Source organism: Canis lupus, chromosome 20 (genome assembly GCF_048164855.1).
Source record: "Canis lupus baileyi chromosome 20, mCanLup2.hap1, whole genome shotgun sequence".
Lineage (NCBI taxonomy): Eukaryota > Metazoa > Chordata > Mammalia > Carnivora > Canidae > Canis > Canis lupus.
In genome coordinates, this window is record NC_132857.1 from 56,816,084 (window position 1) to 56,833,667 (window position 17,584).

A 17,584-nucleotide genomic window follows, 5' to 3' on the forward strand; every position below is an offset into this window, starting at 1 on the left:
ATTGGTTGTTTAAGCCACTCAGTCTTCGGTCATCATTATAACAGCCCAAGCTGACTAAGCCAGGACCTGAAGTTGAGAAACCTCAAGAAAACAAGTCTAAGAATCAACTTTTTCTTTCCATCAATGGCAGGTGACGTACAGGAGTTAAACTGACTTAGATTACAGGATGAAAGAGTACAGTTCACCATACAGAAGAGCCTGAGAGAAGCCAGGAGGAAGTAGGTACCATAACATTCATGAGAAGGTAACTCTTGAGAAGAGAAAGGGGCTCAGGGAAGTGATGGCCACAGGAGAGATGGGCCTCTGAGGTGCCACCACCTTCCACTGCTTACCCTGGACGGTGTTGCATGAGTACTTGTCTTACAGCTACTGGCCAATGATAAAAAACATTTTTGCTTGTATGTTTTATTTCTTGATATTTCTTAGAGCCTTGTAAGAGATTAAATGGCTGTTAGATATTTGGAATTTCTGTCTGAAATCCTAAAGAATTTTATTGTATTATATTAATAATAATAAAGACAAAATAGCATGTCTTTTATCAGCACATTTCTGCAATTTTTATGACCTTTGCTCTCTCCCACATTGTCTTTCTAATAGGCTGAATTCCTTGGCTGCTTTTTTTAGTATGTCACCACGATCATTTATTAGGTTTTAGTCATTTATTATGGGCCTACATTTGCAGGAACAACCATAAGAAGTAAAGAAAAACTGTGCAACTATTTTATTTTGAAAATGAATATTGACAAGCAGCATTCAAGCTGAATAGCAGTTAAATAACTAGGGTTTATATCAACCCAAAAGAATGAAAGAAAGAAAGGAAGAAATTAAGAGATGGAAGACAAAAGAAGAGAATAGATGAAAGGAATAAAACTACATATGGAGTGCTCGACGCATGCTAGACGCTTTACTTTTATTTCGCAAGGACCGTGGGGGCCATTTTCTTTTTACAAAGGGGGAAAGAGACTCCAAGAGAATTTCTTATAGTCCTTCAGTTTGATTGGTCCCAGATTACAGCTCTAATGTTGCAGATTATTAGGAAAGAGGAAAAAGAAAATGATGGAGTGCAGTTCTGGTGTTATTGACAACTTTCCAAGTAAAATAGGCTTAGGTGTCCCTTCTCTCAAGTAATTCCAGTGAATTGGAAAAAAGTGTCGTTGCTTCCCGGTCAGTCCATTAGGGACAGGGATTGGGGACGGCACAGAGTTTCCACTCTTGCACTTTTCAAAGCAGACAGGCCTGCATTAATAGAAATATAAGTGAATGGATCTTGTCTTCAACATCTGATCTGTCACCTGGCTCCAGAGAGAAGACAAAGTCACACCTTATTGGGGCATGGTGAAATAGACTTCTGAAATTGCAAGAAATCGTATGATGTGTCATTAAACGCAATTTCTTTTTAAGAATTCTCTCATTGGTAATTATTCTTATTATGTAGGTGGACAGTCTCTTAATATAGATAAAGACCTTTTGCAGCTGCTCTCATCGTAGGCCTCATGTTTAATATGCACTTTGTAATTAGCGTGGATGTAAAGCCCCACATTTGCAGTCAGCCTCCCTTTCTGTCAGATGGGTTTTTAATCTGGGCTGTGTTCAGCTGCGAAGGCCTGATAAGCATTTCTGAAATCTCGCTACACGACAAACAGCACTTTAATCTCGTCTTTCAATTTCCAGTGCACTCATTACACAAATTCAGCTCAAAGAACCTTGATGCATGAAAATTAGCCTTCCTGGATGTGGTACAATTTCTTTTAACCTTTTAAAAAATACTCTGATCCTCCAGGCCATTCGGCCCAGCAAAATGTAGGCACTGGCTTACTCGCAAAATGGGGGAGATTTATCTCCAAGGCCACGGAGACCAAAGTCGAGCTAAATGTGAGCTATTTGTTTTAATTGAAGATGAGGGGAATGATTTCTTCAATTTTAACCTAATTTTTAGGGAATAAACATCATTACATAGAGATCAGTCCTATTTCTATGTGGTCCTTTCCCATACCGAGCCCTCCACTAGCCCGGCTGTGGGACGGAGCTGGCTCGCTTAAACCTCAAGCCAATTAGCACCCGTTTCCCATCAGTTATGGAGGCATTACCTGTTCCTCTCTGCACGTAATCTGTCTGTGAGCTGCTTGAAGGAGATGAAATTCTTAAAGTGTCAAATTGCCTCCCCTAATACGAGCTCAGGTCTTTATTTGCATTACACCCTGGGCTCGGATTTCAAGCTTTCCCAGATACAAGTGTGCGAGACAGCTCGAGTCTCTAGTGAGGGTCCCGGGTGGGGATGGATGCGCGGCACCTGCTGAGAGCCAGCAGGGCCCAGGGGGGCTGTCATCCCCCAACCCAGACCAGGGCGACTTGAAGGCGAGGGACTCCCAGCGTATTTAGCCTTGTTTGGATTATCGGAGGTGACTCAAGCTGCCCAAATTCTCCAGTAAAAAAAATAAAAAAATAAAAAAATAAAAGACATAGACATGTCATTATATTCTCAGAAATGGCTGTAACGAGGCTCTGAACATTTTTGGTGAGAAAGACTTCGGGAATGCCTTAAGAACCTTTCCCTAAGTTTACCGCGGGAGTATTTTCAGCCCCAGAAACACGAAACCCCAGGGTTGAGCGAGGACCCCCGTTCTGCTTCCAAGGGTCCCTCCCTCAGGCTCTGGCCAGAGCCCTGGTCAGCTGGGCACCCCGGGTCAGCTGTCCGCAGGCCCCCCGCAAAGGATGGGCGACCTTTGGGAAAGTGACCTCGGTTTGCATTCAGGCAAAGGGTGAAGCAAACCCAGTGCGAGGTGCCCCACAGAGACCAAAGGATGGCATTCACACAGTGTGTCCCAGAGCTCTCGCTGCTATCCGCTCAGGGGCTTTGTGAAGGCATAAGGAAGGGGACAGTCTATTTGCTTATTTATTTATTTTTTAAGATTTTATTTATTTAGCCCTGAGAGACCCAGACCCAGAGGCTGAGATCCAGGCCGAGGGAGAAGCAGGTGGAGAGGCCCATGTGGGACTCAATCCCGAGACCCCGGGGGTCACGACCTGCGCCGCAGGCAGGTGCTCACCCGCTGACCCCCCGGGGGGGCCCCCAGAGAACAGGTTATTGAAGAGCAAGAGCTCTCAGTTCTCCTGAATGCAACTCCGAGATTTCAGGGTGCAAGAGGGGTGAGGGGTGCATATGTCCTCCACCCAGAGGTGGGGCTTGGGACCGGCCCGGGCGGCCGGCTGGACTCGGGGGTCCGACTGCGCTCAGGAGCGGGGCTGGGGCGCCAGGGAAGGGCAGCGAGGGGCTTGCGGGCCGCCTGGGTGAGCCCGCTCCTCTTCTGTCCCCGAGGCCTGCTGGCTTTGCCCTCTGAAGGACTGTCTAGACGACGCCCCGAGGCAAGAGACACAGGGGCCAGGCCGCGGCTGAGCGGCAGGTTGTGTTTAAGTGACAATACCTGTCACCGTCGTGGGGCCTGCGGAACCCCACGCAGATCTCATTCCTGTAACGTCACTGGAGGCAAACGAGAGAATATTTCAAATGGTAGAAATGACTTTTTGTGATTGTGGAATTCTCCTTCAGAGGGTCTAATGCCGATGGAAGCAGGTGTAAAGCAGGAGGCTAGAGCTGCTCGTCTCTCAAGACCCTGCCCCCCAAACCACAAGAGGCTGAGAGTCCCCGGGCATCCGGGCCTCCTGCTCGGGCAGCTGCCACTGATTCGGCATCTAATGCCCGTGCCCCCTGTGTGCACACGTCGGGCCCCTGTGCTCACCCCGCAGGCCCACCCGGCCCGATCAGGGCTGGACACCCCCCCGCCCCGGCTGTTGGCTCCCGAGGTTCCAAAGGGCCCCAGGGCTGGCTGGACAGGACACCGTGGACTGTCGTGGTCCATCCCGGCGCGACCGGGGGCTGCTCGTAGTGCTGGGTGCCAGGGCCGGTGGGTCACAACTTCTCGGCTGGAGTATCAGCGGCTTCACTCTTACATTTATTTATGTACTTAAGAAGCGTGCCCGAGGGCTCCTCAGGGCTTAGGGGGTGCACTTGAGGGAGTGGGACAGTGGGGGGGAGGCACAGGTCTCCCCTGTTACCTCCTCCCAGGCACGACATCCACTCGAGGCTTAAGCAGTTAAGGAGCCTTTGGTGTTAGTGTCTCTGGGAAGACTGCGTCTGTCTCCGCGCCCTAGAACACTCTCTCCTCTAGTAGACTTCAGGTCACCGACCCTTGATTACCTTGTGCTCTGTTTATTTATTATGTCTTAATTGTTTTGCATCTGCCAGGAAGGGGGCAATAAATATTTTCTAGGGAAATCTAGAGGAGCCCTCTCAGGCCTTCTAGATCACTTTGATCTATTAATTCGCCAAATGCCGAACTGAACTCTGAACTCGGATACAAAGAAGCCAGGACGCCTATGTCTCAAGGACCTAGGGATTTAGAGGGAGAGATAGAAAAACAAACACTTAATTGTGATACAAATGAGGTGTCTATAATAATAACATGCGTTCCTCAGGGTGGACCCCACAGTCTTCCTGTCTTGGAGGTCTGTGAATCTTGGCAGAGGGGGAGCCTCTCACACTCGCATCTCGGTCCCGCGGCTCCCTCACCATGTCTTCACGAGCAAGAGGTCTTGAGCTTCTGAGCCTTAGTGTCCTCCTGTAAGACGGGGACGTTAGTTGCCAATTTTGTTGTGGAAATTAAATGGGAAAGATGTGCAATTAATTGATGGACGTCCTACTGAGCAAGGTGGCCTGTGTGCCTGATTTCAGCTGTACGTCATTATCATTAGGATTACTACTCGCTACAGCACAAAACAGCTGGGGTAAAAAAAAAAAAACAAAAACAAAAACAAAAAAAAACAGCTGGGTGTATAAAGGCAGATGCAATGATAACTTATTTATGACAAAGGGGAAATAGCTAAGTACTGCCTACCACTGGAAAAGTACACCTAACATTCATTTATTCTCCTCTTTCCTTAGGAATGCCCAGGGTCTGTTTAGGAATTCCACCCATGCTAATTCAAATTAAACACATTCCACTCTAAACTTACCAAGATAGTCAACTCAAAAACATTTCCCAAACACTTCAAGGAATGACTCAATATCCTGTTTTTAACAGAAGATTCACTATATGTTTTTTATTAACCATTCAACTGAGACCTTTTTTTTTTTTTGCTGTTACATTCACTTTCATATTTTTCTTTTTCTTTTAAAAGTTTTATTTAAATTCAATTAATTGACATATAAGGTATTACCGGTTTCAGAGGCAGGGGTCAGTCTTCTATAACACCCGGTGCTCATTACATCACGTGCCTTCCTCAGTGCCCATCACCCAGTTGCTCCTTCCCCTCACATCCCTGCCCTCCGGCGACCTGCAGTTTGAATCATAGGAAACAAACGGACTATTTTTCTATAACCACATTTATAATGAAGTCATATAGTGGTCTATTTCCAGATGTTTGCATCAGCTTTTGAAGAGAAGCTTTGAATATGGCAAATATAATGTCACCTCTTTTCAAATGATGGCTTAAGCAATGAGATGGTTGTGGGAATTAATGTGATAAACACACCCAACTTTGCTTGTGATAAACCATGTAAACTATGGTTCCTGTTGAAGAACAAGCAAAGGAAGGTGGGAAGTAAAGCTGAAGCTGAGTGTGAACCTGACTCTCTGGGCCCCTTTGGGGTGTCTCTAAGTTCCGGTATAGCCATCAGGTAACTAGAGTAAGTGTGGCTTCTCTACCAAAAAGGGCCACGCTACTGCCAATTCACCTCTAAAATATATTATATAGGCACTGCTTTTCAAGAGAAATAAACAGTACATCCAAAACGTCAAACATATCATTCAGTGTCAGGACTGAAGAAATAGGAGATTAGATTAAAATAGTTATTGGGAATTGAAAAAAATAGTCCATATTTCCCCAATTCTAAGATGTCTTCCATTTTAAGACATACCAAATATTTGATAGCAGCCTTTCTGGAAAACAAACAACGAAACCAAACCAAACACAAAAAAACAAAACCACTACAACAACAACAACAACAAAACCCAAAACCAAAAACCCACACACTTCAAAAAGAATACAGAGTATTTTGAGTAACAAAACTAGCATAGACTCGTCCATACAATTGCATGACACCTTAATTTTCACTCTCACAGTTAACATTGATCTCAAGCTTTCTACACCTTCAGAGTTGAGAGATCCTTCTAAGTCACTTTTCACCCCTGGCGGTCCCACTGAGTATCATGTGACATCTATTTCATAGTGAGCCTGTCTTGGACCACCCGTATCCTTCTCTCGGCTCTAAATGCATAGTCTCAGGTTCCAGCCTACAAGGCTTAACCTTCATCCCCCAACTACTTCATTTTCCACTTATTCTCAACCTCAGTCCATTTTCTAACTCTCTGGTGATTTAAAAATGTACTCCTGAGTTGAGTTCTTCATTGGGTGATGTCTTGTGTTCTTAATGTTTTAGGAGATAACATGTGTAGAAATGCTTTCAAATCTCTAAAATGCTTCATAAATATTTAATCTTCTTGTTTAAATATGTACTTTTTCTCCGTCCTCCCCTCGTCCTCCAACCTGAAGTCCATGTGAGAGCATACTCTGTCCCACATAGCATTCGGAAGAGTTCTAGGCCACACAACACAAAAGTGGTATTTGGTGTATATATATCATATTTGGTGTATTTTTCACTTACAGCAAAGGGCTTAACAGGAAGGTGACTAGCAGGCTGGCATTGTAATTTGAAAAGCAGGTAAGATGGTTCACTCAGGAACTAATCCTGCATGCTTAGTAGTCTGTTCCCAAGCTTGATTTGCCTCAGTTTATCCATATGAAAGAAGAGGAGAAAACCCAAAACGACCATTATTTCATGATTGTTAGGATTCATTCGTATCACCGGACATAATGGGTCTTGGCTGGGCTCTGCGGTCCGAGTGTGCCCTTTGCTGTCGCACTCACATAAGAAAACCACATGGGTTTAAATACTCTCCTTGTAAGATTTCCCCTCTCTCACATTTCCTGTGAGCATTTCTGTTCTCTGCCTTTGGCTACAATTAAAAACTTATTTTCAGAAAATTGCAGGATTAGTCAGCAGTATTGACAGAAGAAGAAGAAAAACAATAGACAAGAAAGAGGTATCTCAACATCATGTGGATAAATGGGTCCAATTTTATCCCTAAAAACTTGTTCAAGGAACATTGGAACTCCGTCCTTCACCTTCCAAAATTCTTTGCTCCCTCTAGAAACAGTAAACATTTGTAAAATTTGTCTTCCATTTAAAACTCCCATAGGAGAAACTGTCTTAGTTTTTAAAAAAATTATATAAAATTATATATATATGTATTATATATTTTACTGTAATAAAGACACAGTTAATTTCATGACTGTATTTACTGCCACTATTTTTCTATGGTCATTCTTAGTAGGTGGTAGCTATTTTTCTCTGAATCCTCTCAGAATACTGTGTTTCATTTCTTGTAATGTATCTTGAGCAATAACAGCATATCTCATAGAAAAGGATATGTTGCCTGACACTACCTTTACCCACTGGCTTCTCTAACTGTAGGTGACAATGCAAATCAGAAATGCTTTGTGCATCATATGTCCTTTGAGAAGAGTAGGAGTAGAAAAGGTCAGGGCAATGCACGATATCACCTACTAGTCAGTTATGTATTTATTCAACTTCTGCCGTGCGACTCATGTCGTTATGATATAAACAGGAAGACTGTACATTGGTGAACTGAGTTAGACACTACATCCAGCATCTCTTAAATTTACTAAGAGCTGCTTCATTTTACTCATTCATCTATTTTTAGATTTTTACTCAACATCTTCATTCGTTATACAGACAAACATTGTCTAAATATCTCACTTACGTATATTAGGACATTTTAATGTCAGCTTCTAAAGACTGCTATCCCATTAAACCCCTTCTTTTTATCTGAAATCATACACACACACACACACACACAGAATCTAATTACCGTTTCTGGCTTAGTGAGCCATACTCAGGTACAAAGGCACAACTACAGAGGTGAAACTCCAGTGGGAATGACTAAGTCTGTCAATATCCAAAACCAAATATTCACTGAGTACGTACTATATGTTAGGTACTGGCTCAGATTTCAGGAAACAAAGCAAAGTCTCTGCTTCCAGAAAGTTTGTATTCATAGATGAGGAGGTAGAAAATGGGAAAATAATATAAAATGAAATATTTTTAAAAACGTACCTTATGGTAATGTTTAAGTGCTACAAATAAAACAAAATAATGTAAAAGAGAGAAAGTAGTTAGCGATTGTGTGTGGGGGTGGGGGGTTGGTGGGGAGGGTTCAGTGGTTCTTATTTAGCCATGGTGATCTGAGAAGATTCTCTAAGGAGGCGACATTCAAGTTGGTCCTTGAATATGGAGAAGTAGCAGTCATATGCTGGAGAATAAATACTCTAAGCTGCTGTGGCTGAGGAGTAAGAGACATGGGAGACAGTACAGAGGGATGGACCTGAGAGGTAGGCAAGTGTCAGATCATGTAGTGTCTGGTAGGTCCTGGTTAAAAAAAAAAAAAAAAAAAAAATTAAATCACTCTGATTAAAATGAGGTGGAAAGACTATGGTTAGGAAAACTGTTACCCAAGGCCAGATAAGAGACAATATTTTTGACTCTAGTAGTAGCAGTAGAGTTCAGATTAAAAATAGATACTGTTGGTAGAGCAACAGGTTATATTGGTGAGTTAGATGTGGAAAGATAAGTGACAAATTAAAGTTAAGATCTTGACCCTAGAGCTAGATCCATAACATTACCATTTACTTAAATGTTGAAGACTTGGTAAGCTGAGGATTCTGGGGTTTGTGTTGGGGTGAGGGGATGGGGAACCAAAGGCTCTTTGTTGGCTATGTTAAGTTTTTGGTGACTACTGGACTTCCAACTGATGATGTCAAGTATTCAGTTGCCTATGAGTCTGGTGTTTATCAAAGAAGTCAGAATTAGTAATACTCGTTTGATGATCTGCAAAGCCCTGAGACTAAATTGCTTAGAGGGTAAGTGTAGTAATAGAAGGAGAGAGGTTATGAGGACATCAACAGTTAGACAGTTGGGAAAGACCTTGCAGTTGAAGGAACCACTGCTTGCTCTAAGCCCAGAGAAGAAAACGTTAAAGACAGTGCCAAGAGTTGCCAAGAAACCAGATAAGAGGAAGACAAAAACTAAGCAATGGTTTTAACAGGATGTGGGTCATGAGACCTCAACAAATCGAGCCACATTGCTGGATGCTTGATTTGGATTGAGTAAGAGAACAGGAGGTAAAGAAGTAGAAACAGCAGGTATATAGAGAACCTTGCTAGGAGTCTTGCTATGGAGGGAAGCAAAGAAATGTGGTAATGGTTTGGGGTAAAGGTAGTTTTTGTATGTTTAGGTGATATTAGACTCATGGTGGTGGGAATGATACAGAAAGTAAGGAGAAAGAAATGATACTAAAGGAAAAAAAAAAAAAAGGAATCCTGGCAAGGTAAAGACCAAGAGAAGTTATGAGGCAAAGGAATCCAGAGCTTCAATGGAGGTTTATTGTAGGTAAGAAGAGAGTCAACTCATCTGCTTTCACGGTAGGAAAGACAGAGCCGAAGAGTACTAGGATGAAAATTGGCTGACTTGGTGGCAGTTCAATAGCAAATTGTAATGGTGTGCTCTCTCAAATACAGCAATTAATTCTTTTGTAAATAATTGCTAGCTGTAGATGTTCTTTATTAAAGGTCCAATAAAGCAGCTTTAGAGGAGAATAGAAAAATAGTAAAGAGAATAATCTCTATTTTCTCTCATATATATGTATATAATTATATAATATGTAAAGATATAAAATATACATATATAATTTAAATTTTCTCACTTAAACCACCTTTATCGAATACATTGATGAGGAAAAATTCAAAATAGAAAGTAAAGCAAGAATTCATGTGTTTAAAAAATACATGAAAATGATACCAAATAATGTTGATCTTAACAAGAACTTCCTTTGTTGTCAGCAGACACATTTTCAAGGCTTTCACATTTTAATTTTTTTAAAAAAATAGGGCAACTGTCAATTTGAATTACTCCATCCTGCTTTGCATAATAATTTACATATTTATCCACCAAGCATGCTCTGATAAAGGACAATATCCCATGAGAGATGAAAAGGCTTGATTCTTGAATCACACTTTTTGCATTCTTGAATAGCAAACCCTCTTTTTCAGCAGCAAAATTGTGGTATTGAGAAAAGACAATGGGCTAGGTCAGTGGTTTGTAGTTAATTTTTTACTGTGAAATTCTATTATACAAAATTGCTTGAAGCAATTCTTGTCAACACTGCCCCAGTTAAAACAGTTTTTGTTTTTTAACCATGAAAAATAATTCTTCCTAAAACAGGATGATCACAAGAAAGCATTTATCAGATTCCAACAAGAAAAGCCAAACCAATGTTGAAAGAGAGAAAAAATTATTTGTTCACTGTTTTCATTCACTGGTAATTTATAAGTATTTACTGAAACCCTTCACTTTACAAATAAAGACTTTGGTCTATAGACTTCAGTCCTACACTATGAGTTGCTCGGGGCTTTGACTGCTCATCCTGAGGTTTTATCTTTACGTCTAAAGTCGTTGAGGTGTGGCCCAAAGCCTCCTACCTCTCTTGCTTTTCCGCCTTTCGGTGAGTGAGGCATATCCTGACACGGGGATATGATGCTCTATGATGCACTCCCCGGTACGTGGGCCCTTGTGTCGCTTTATCAACTTCTCCAAGCATAGCACATCCTAAAAGGCCACACGGAACCCTGAGAAGATGATCGCACGTTCGCCGGAGATCTTTGACATCCAAAACTGGAACATGGCATCAAGAGTTGGAAACACTTGAAGGGCTCCCATGACATTAAGTGAAAGGCTCCTGCTCACGTTGGCACTGATGGTTGAATGCCAACTGCAATTGCCCCAGTGGAGCTCCCACTGAGAACTGCCCCGTTGACATCAGCTTCCACTGCTCATCTTTCTTTCCTCCATAACTGGTTCTCACTCTACCACAAGATAACCCGTCAGTTTGCATTCCCACAGGGCTCAGGTGTCCTTTCTGAATCGATCATTGATTGAGTGCTTTCCGAAGAAAGTTCCATAGAGCTGTAAAGTTCGTGGCCAGGTCTCAGGGTCATTGGTGGCAAGCATTTACTTCTTCGGTGTTACTGGGAGCCCTCTAGTCCAGTCCGATTTTTCCTTTTCAAACCCAGCATCTCCGTTTCTCTTGATTTTGTAATATTAGAGTTCAACCATAAGCTTTCTTTTGAGAAAATATCCTGCTTTGGAAAAAAGAAAAGCTGGAAAATCACAAAAGCTATCCATGCTAATGGAAGTGTAGAATTTCCACAATGACATTCTAGAGGCAATGCCTTCACCTTTTGGATCTAAGACAGAGTGGAAGTGAGGGATGGACATTTATGGTCAGTTAGTTTTTATGTGATCTTAAATCACATGGGCAGCCAGCCTGCCCAGCTCAGAGGCAGGAGGGCAAGCGTTGCTGACACAGTAGCAACAAGGAAAGCGTATCCGTTATCTTAGAAAATATCTAACATTTTCTCCTTTCCCATTTCTTTGTATCTCTGTTTGTTTTTTGCAGTCTTTCCTTTAATACAGTGTTTCCTTTAATACAGTTTAATACAGTTTAATACAGTGTTCCCATTTGTTCAGGTACAAATGGGAATTCGTATTTTCCTTAAAACAAAACAAAAAGCACATGAAATGTGGTTAAATAAATAAATAAATGTTCACCTAGTGGGTCCCAATAGAAACTATACGCGGTGCTTCAATCAGTGAACAGCCACAGCATTAATCAGAAAAGAAACCCATAATGGTCAGGGCTCTTTTTTTCTTTCTTATTATCATGTAGGATGACAAGACGGATGCTGTCCCCTGGCAAAGTGGAGCTCTTGCTCCAGGCCCACCTTTTCTGACCCATCCTAGTAACTAGGCAGTATTGCGATGAAGGAGCTAAAAACCTACAGAGAGCTTTGCTCATTTTCAGGGTACTTTTTTCTCTTTCAGGAATTCCTTTCATATTTAACTAAACCAAATATTTGCCTTATAACATTCTGCTAGTTGGTCAGGGAATTACGTCTCCATTTGGGCAAGAGAGACAAGAGTGTGTTCACACCCAGTTCACTTCCAGGGACAGCTTAGTTGATTTTTCTGTAAATCATCTTAAAGCAACATTCTGGGTGAAAGTTTTGGCTTTTATATAGAGAAAGGAGTTTCTGTCCCCAGTGACCTCACTTCCTGTCAGGATGAGAAGTGTAGAACATGTCCCCAGACTTGGCTAACCACCACGTAGGCGGGAAGAGGGGACCTTGCTGCTGCTGGTGCCGCAGGGGTGCGAAGGTTGGTTTTCTCTGATGTGGCACTGACACAGTGGGGAATGTGTGCAAAACGAAGGAAATTATCCAATGGCTGTAATTATAGTGACTCATTGACACAAATGCTGAGAGGCAGATGTGGCATAAATAATGAGAGAACACAAAGAAGACTCTTTATTATCACATCCAGCCTTCACTCCTCATCACGCAGGAAGCAGCCAAGGCCCCAGAGGCCAATGGTAGGAACGCCTGTTTCTCCCAAGGCTCCTTGATTATTCCCCTGCCGGGAGAGCCGAGTGGTGGATATCAGAACCCTGACCTACTAGAGTAGAGCGAAAAAGCAAACACGAGCCATCCTCTAAGATTACAGACTGTGTGACATCCAATGACAACTGCCATATGGATGAAATAAACAGGGGCATGTTGAGAAAATGTGCCAAAGCCACAGACCAAAGGGAAACCAAATCAAAGAATGACTCCAGGGAAAGTTGGGTTGAGCCATGAAGAGACAGCAACTAAACAGTCAAATCATTTCCCTCAGCGGTGTAGGTGGCAGCCAGCAAGGCTCTCTCAACCTCGGTCATCTCCTCTGTAAAGTGAAACAACTCGTAGCCCTTCCCTTGCAGGAAGAATCTTCTTAATTTTGTCTTCAGAATGTCATTGCTAGTGATCAGAAATAGAATTGAGTTTTGTATCTCGATCTTGTGTTCTGCAATTTTGCTGAACTCATTTATTAGCTCTTAACAGTTTTTGTTTTTGTTTTCTGGAGGGGGTGTAGATTCTTTAGGATTTCATGTCATCTGCAAATAGGAATAAATTTGCTTTTTTTTTTTTTCCAATCCAGACACTATGTATGTGCGTACATACGGATGTATGGATGTCTTATTTATTTTCACCGAATTGCCCTGACTAGAACTTTTAGAATGATATTAAGTGGAAGTGCTAGAACTAGATATCCTTGTCTTGTTCCTGATCTGAAGAAGAAAGCATTTAGTGTTTCACAATTTAGTATAATGTCAGCTTTGGGTTTTTCATAGATGGCCTTTATCAGGTCATGATAGTATTTTTAAGCCCACATTCTAGGAGTCACTCCTGGTGAGACTAGGTCATTGCTCAGTCACGGTTTTGAGGCTACTTGCGCCATTGAAGCTTCTCCCCTGTGTTGGTGGGACTATGTGTGGCTTGGGGGATGCTTTCAAGTTGGCCTCATATCCTCATATCCTGAATGGGTACAGCCTGGTGCCAGGACACAGTGTACAGAGTTATCCGTGATCCTAGGATGGCTGTTCTTGACTGTCTCTTCACCTGGTTCCCTCTGTTTAACCTCTGGATGCTGTGATATTTTGCATTTATCAGATCGACTAACCTTTAAATTTTTCTCCACCAAAATCTCCATTGTTTTAGACAATGACCTGAAGAATGGAGTTCTGGTTTATCCCAAATAAAGTCATTCCCTAAAGGCAGAGCTGTGAAACTCTTTGCCCTTACGGCTTGACTTCTTCTTCTTCTTCTTCTTTTTTTTTTTTTTTTTTTTTGGCTTGACTTCTTCTTACACAGAACTCCTGCATCATTCTCCTGGACCTGGGAATGGCGACTGGTTTTTCAAGAGTGACATCCCGCTTTGCTGTTGGGCATGGAAAGGGTGGCAGTCCTCGATTGTACTGGTTTGCCGTAGGCATGGAACTTCCAACCAATGAGGGAGTTGGGACAGGGGCAATCCAGAGCCCAGTATTCTCAGTCTGCCATACATGGGATAGATCTAAAAGTCAGGGCTGGGTAGGGCAAGAGAAACCTGGTTCAGTTGGCTGTGCCTGTCAGGAATAGAGCTCCTGCAATGGGGCTGAAGGGTGGGAGATAAGGGATGAGAAATATCAGCAGTCTGCGCCCCCCGTGGTGACACTATAGCCCTAGACTAGGAAATAGAGGGAGAAGGAGCCTCTGCCTCTTGACCACACTATCTACAGTAGGACCACTGTCCTATTTCTTCCCTATCACAAAACTCAGGGCAGGGGGGTTGTTGGAGGGTAATGGAGTGAATTACAGCTCAAATACCATGGATTCTTGTTGTTCTGACTAAGGTTTAGCAGATTTTCTTGAATGAATATTTCTCCATATGCTATATGCCCTTAGGAAAATTTCTTGAGACTTTAAATGATTTCTTTTTTTAACTTTCATCAGTTAAATTGTTATTTTGCTGGGAGAGGGTTCATAGGCAGTCCCGCCCTTGATTGCATTTGGCCATGTTTCCTTGAGTGGGGAAGAAAGGGGAGGGATCTATAGTTCCCTCCCTGTAATCACACATACATATCACTGGAGTGAACATGCAATATCAATGTGTGATATTTGATAACATATTTAGGACTTCTAGGCTAAACCACAGGGAGTTATTAAAGGTCTCAAATAAAGAAAGGTCATTATTTTAATCACTGTGAATGTGGCCGTTCTTGTAATTGCCACAAGAATATGAATGGGATAGTGATAAATTTGGGAACTAGGTAGTATATTAAGAAGCTACCAAAATTGAATCAAATATCATATCAGCCCTCTCCCTGCAGCTTGTCTAGGAGGCACAGCTATTATAAATGTATCCATAAAGACCATATTAGAATAATAACATTTGGATGGTAAAGGGGGGTGAGGAGAAGATATTATGAAGGAAAACTATATAGGTTTGATAATGGGCCAAATGAGGAAAGGGAAGAGAAATAAACAATCAAAGGTTACATTTAGTTCCTAAGGCAACCAGCCTGGTTGCCACTTAAACAGTGAGAAATAGATTCTTGAGACAAAGGCTCTGGTTTGCAGGAAAGCTAGTGTATGCGGGTATTAGCTTTTGTGAGGATAAAGTGCCATTGCTTCATAAGGAAGGTCTAGATCCATCCGGTCAGTGCCCATTCACACGCAGACTTGGGGAGAGCCATTATCGATAATGAAGCTGTGAGTGTGGATTGGATTCCTGAAGTAGAACATACAGGCCGAAATGGGTCAGGAACTTCCTGGAAGGCCTGCACATAAAGAAACAGTGGAAAGGAAGCAGTGAAGGAAACACAAAGGCGTGGTCAGCAGGAAGGAATAAAGACAACAGGACTGTCTCCACAACCCTCCAACTCAATTAACTGTATGTTAATACACTCTTTAGCTTATCAATGCTTCTATAATCCTTTTAGAACTCTTGCCCAAAGTCAATTTGGTACCGGATGGAGCCAATGGCTTCATCATTGAATTATTTCACATGAAAATATTTTATTGCTTCTATAAGGTCCTGCTGGCGATCTGCTGCTATGCCTCTAAATATGAAATGCAACACAGCATTGATGCGCAGGGAAACTCCCAGTACGCCTCCCTCTTGTACATTCTATATGTGTGCTCCTGGGAGTGTATTGAAAGCGGGCTGCCTACACTTTTGCCTAAAGTTCAATGAATTTGGGTTTAAACGAAAGGATCCACGGAGCTTAATTATCAGGAGATTTGCCTAAATGAGTTGTTTTACTTTGGCACCCAAGATGTACTTTCAACTCTACTTTCTTTTTTTTGGGGGGGGGGGTAAGATTTTATTCATTTATTTGAGATAGAAAGAGCAGGAGCAGAGGAAGAGGAAGAAGCAGACTCTGAGCAGGAGGCTGAGCAGGAAGCCCAAACTGGGGCTCATTCCAGGACCCTGAGATCATGACCTGAGCTGAAGGCAAGCACTTAATCGACTGAGCCACCCAGGTGCCCCTCAACTTTCCTTTCTATTGCTTCATGTTTTGGCTGCCCATTTTTATCTCTTACCTTCCTTCATCTGCTGATGTTTGGGTCCTACACGTCTAACCAGTTCAGCAGGGGTTACCCTAAAGGTGAAAGAATTATCACATTTCATAACTGGAAATGACAATACCAGTTTGGTATTGGAGATTTGGTAAGCACTTAATATTATACCAGATGCTATACTAGGGGTTTTAATTTATTAAGTCTTAGGGTGTTCACATATACTCTGGGGTAGGTGCAGTTATTTTCCCCATAAAAGAACTGAAACAAAAGGACATGAAGGGACTTGTTCAGGCTTCCATAGCCAGTACATGTGGCCTCAGAGAGACACAGAGAGAGAGAGAGAGACAGAGACACAAGCAGAGGGAGAAGCAGGCCCCATGCCTGGGATGCCAAAGGCAACTGCCCAGCTGCTGAGCCACCCGGGTGCCCCACTGCATCTGTATTTTAAAAATCAAAGAATATATCCCATCTTTCTCAGATCTTGAGTTGTTGTAGATTAAAGTACAAACCACATACTATTCCACCGAAAAGTTACTTCCAGCAACTTATAGATGGTTGAAACCTACAGGTTCAACAAATACGAACCTGATAGACAATACAACCTGAGAACTATACCAGAAAGGATAGGTTACAGATGGATTTTAAGAAGGGTGTCATCTTAAAAGCAGGCTGATCTCTAATTAATGCCATTCTCTCTCTCTCTCTCTCTCTCTCTCTCTCTCTCTCTCTCATAAAACAGTTTTCACTCTTTATATTCCCTTTGGTTTTCTCTGAAATCTTTCACTGCTTGTTGAATCCCAATAGAACTAGTCTCCAAGCCTCAACTGCTCAGCCAGTCCAACACTTAAATAAATATTTTTGGGTTCAAAAGGCAAAGCTGATGGATATAAGGGATACGAGTATATTACTCAGAGTATTATTCCATAAAGAATGATGGACAAGATGCCATTCAAATATCTCATCCCATTGACATTTCAGACAGCAGTTCTACAAGCACAGATGGGGCCAAAGGCCTCAGGACTTTTCATAATAAAGGAACATACACGCTCCAAAGTTCAAGTTTGATAGATATCCTAATTTAAATTAAACATTGGGCTCAAGCTCCAGTTAAAGATCCAGCTGGTAATTGTAAGACTGGAAGTGGTATTAGAAAAACTTGTTAGGTTTTTAAATGGCATTACAGCTGCCAGTTGAAAAGAAACAGTCATGCCCATTCACATGTTTAATCCAGGAAAGCATATATTGGAATAAGTGTTAATTGTTAGTGAGGGGAAAAAAAATATGTCTACAGCATTTACAATTAGCACTAAAGTCTGGTTCTTTGGCCCAAGTGAGTCAGTTGCTATAATAAACCTTTATGTATTTTTTTTTGTGGTGGAGACGTGGCCAAAATGCTGTTTTACCTCTTGTGTGCTCTTTGGCTTTGTGAACAAGAAATGTACCAAGATCAACCTTGAATGTGTTTAAACTCAATCCTTCAACTCAGAGCAAACAAGTTACAAGCAGCAAA

At 42.1% G+C, this 17,584-nt stretch overlaps 1 long non-coding RNA gene across 2 annotated transcripts in view; it reads left to right on the top strand.

The window, feature by feature from the left end:
• The first annotated feature begins 8,349 nt into the window (after positions 1–8,349).
• LOC140612146 (uncharacterized) overlaps positions 8,350–17,584 on the top strand; it is a 115,721-nt gene continuing 106,486 nt past the window's right edge. For both annotated transcript variants that reach the window (XR_012013460.1, XR_012013459.1), the window contains exon 1: positions 8,350–8,469. This is a non-coding gene — a long non-coding RNA (uncharacterized lncRNA). The remainder of the gene's footprint in view (positions 8,470–17,584) is intronic.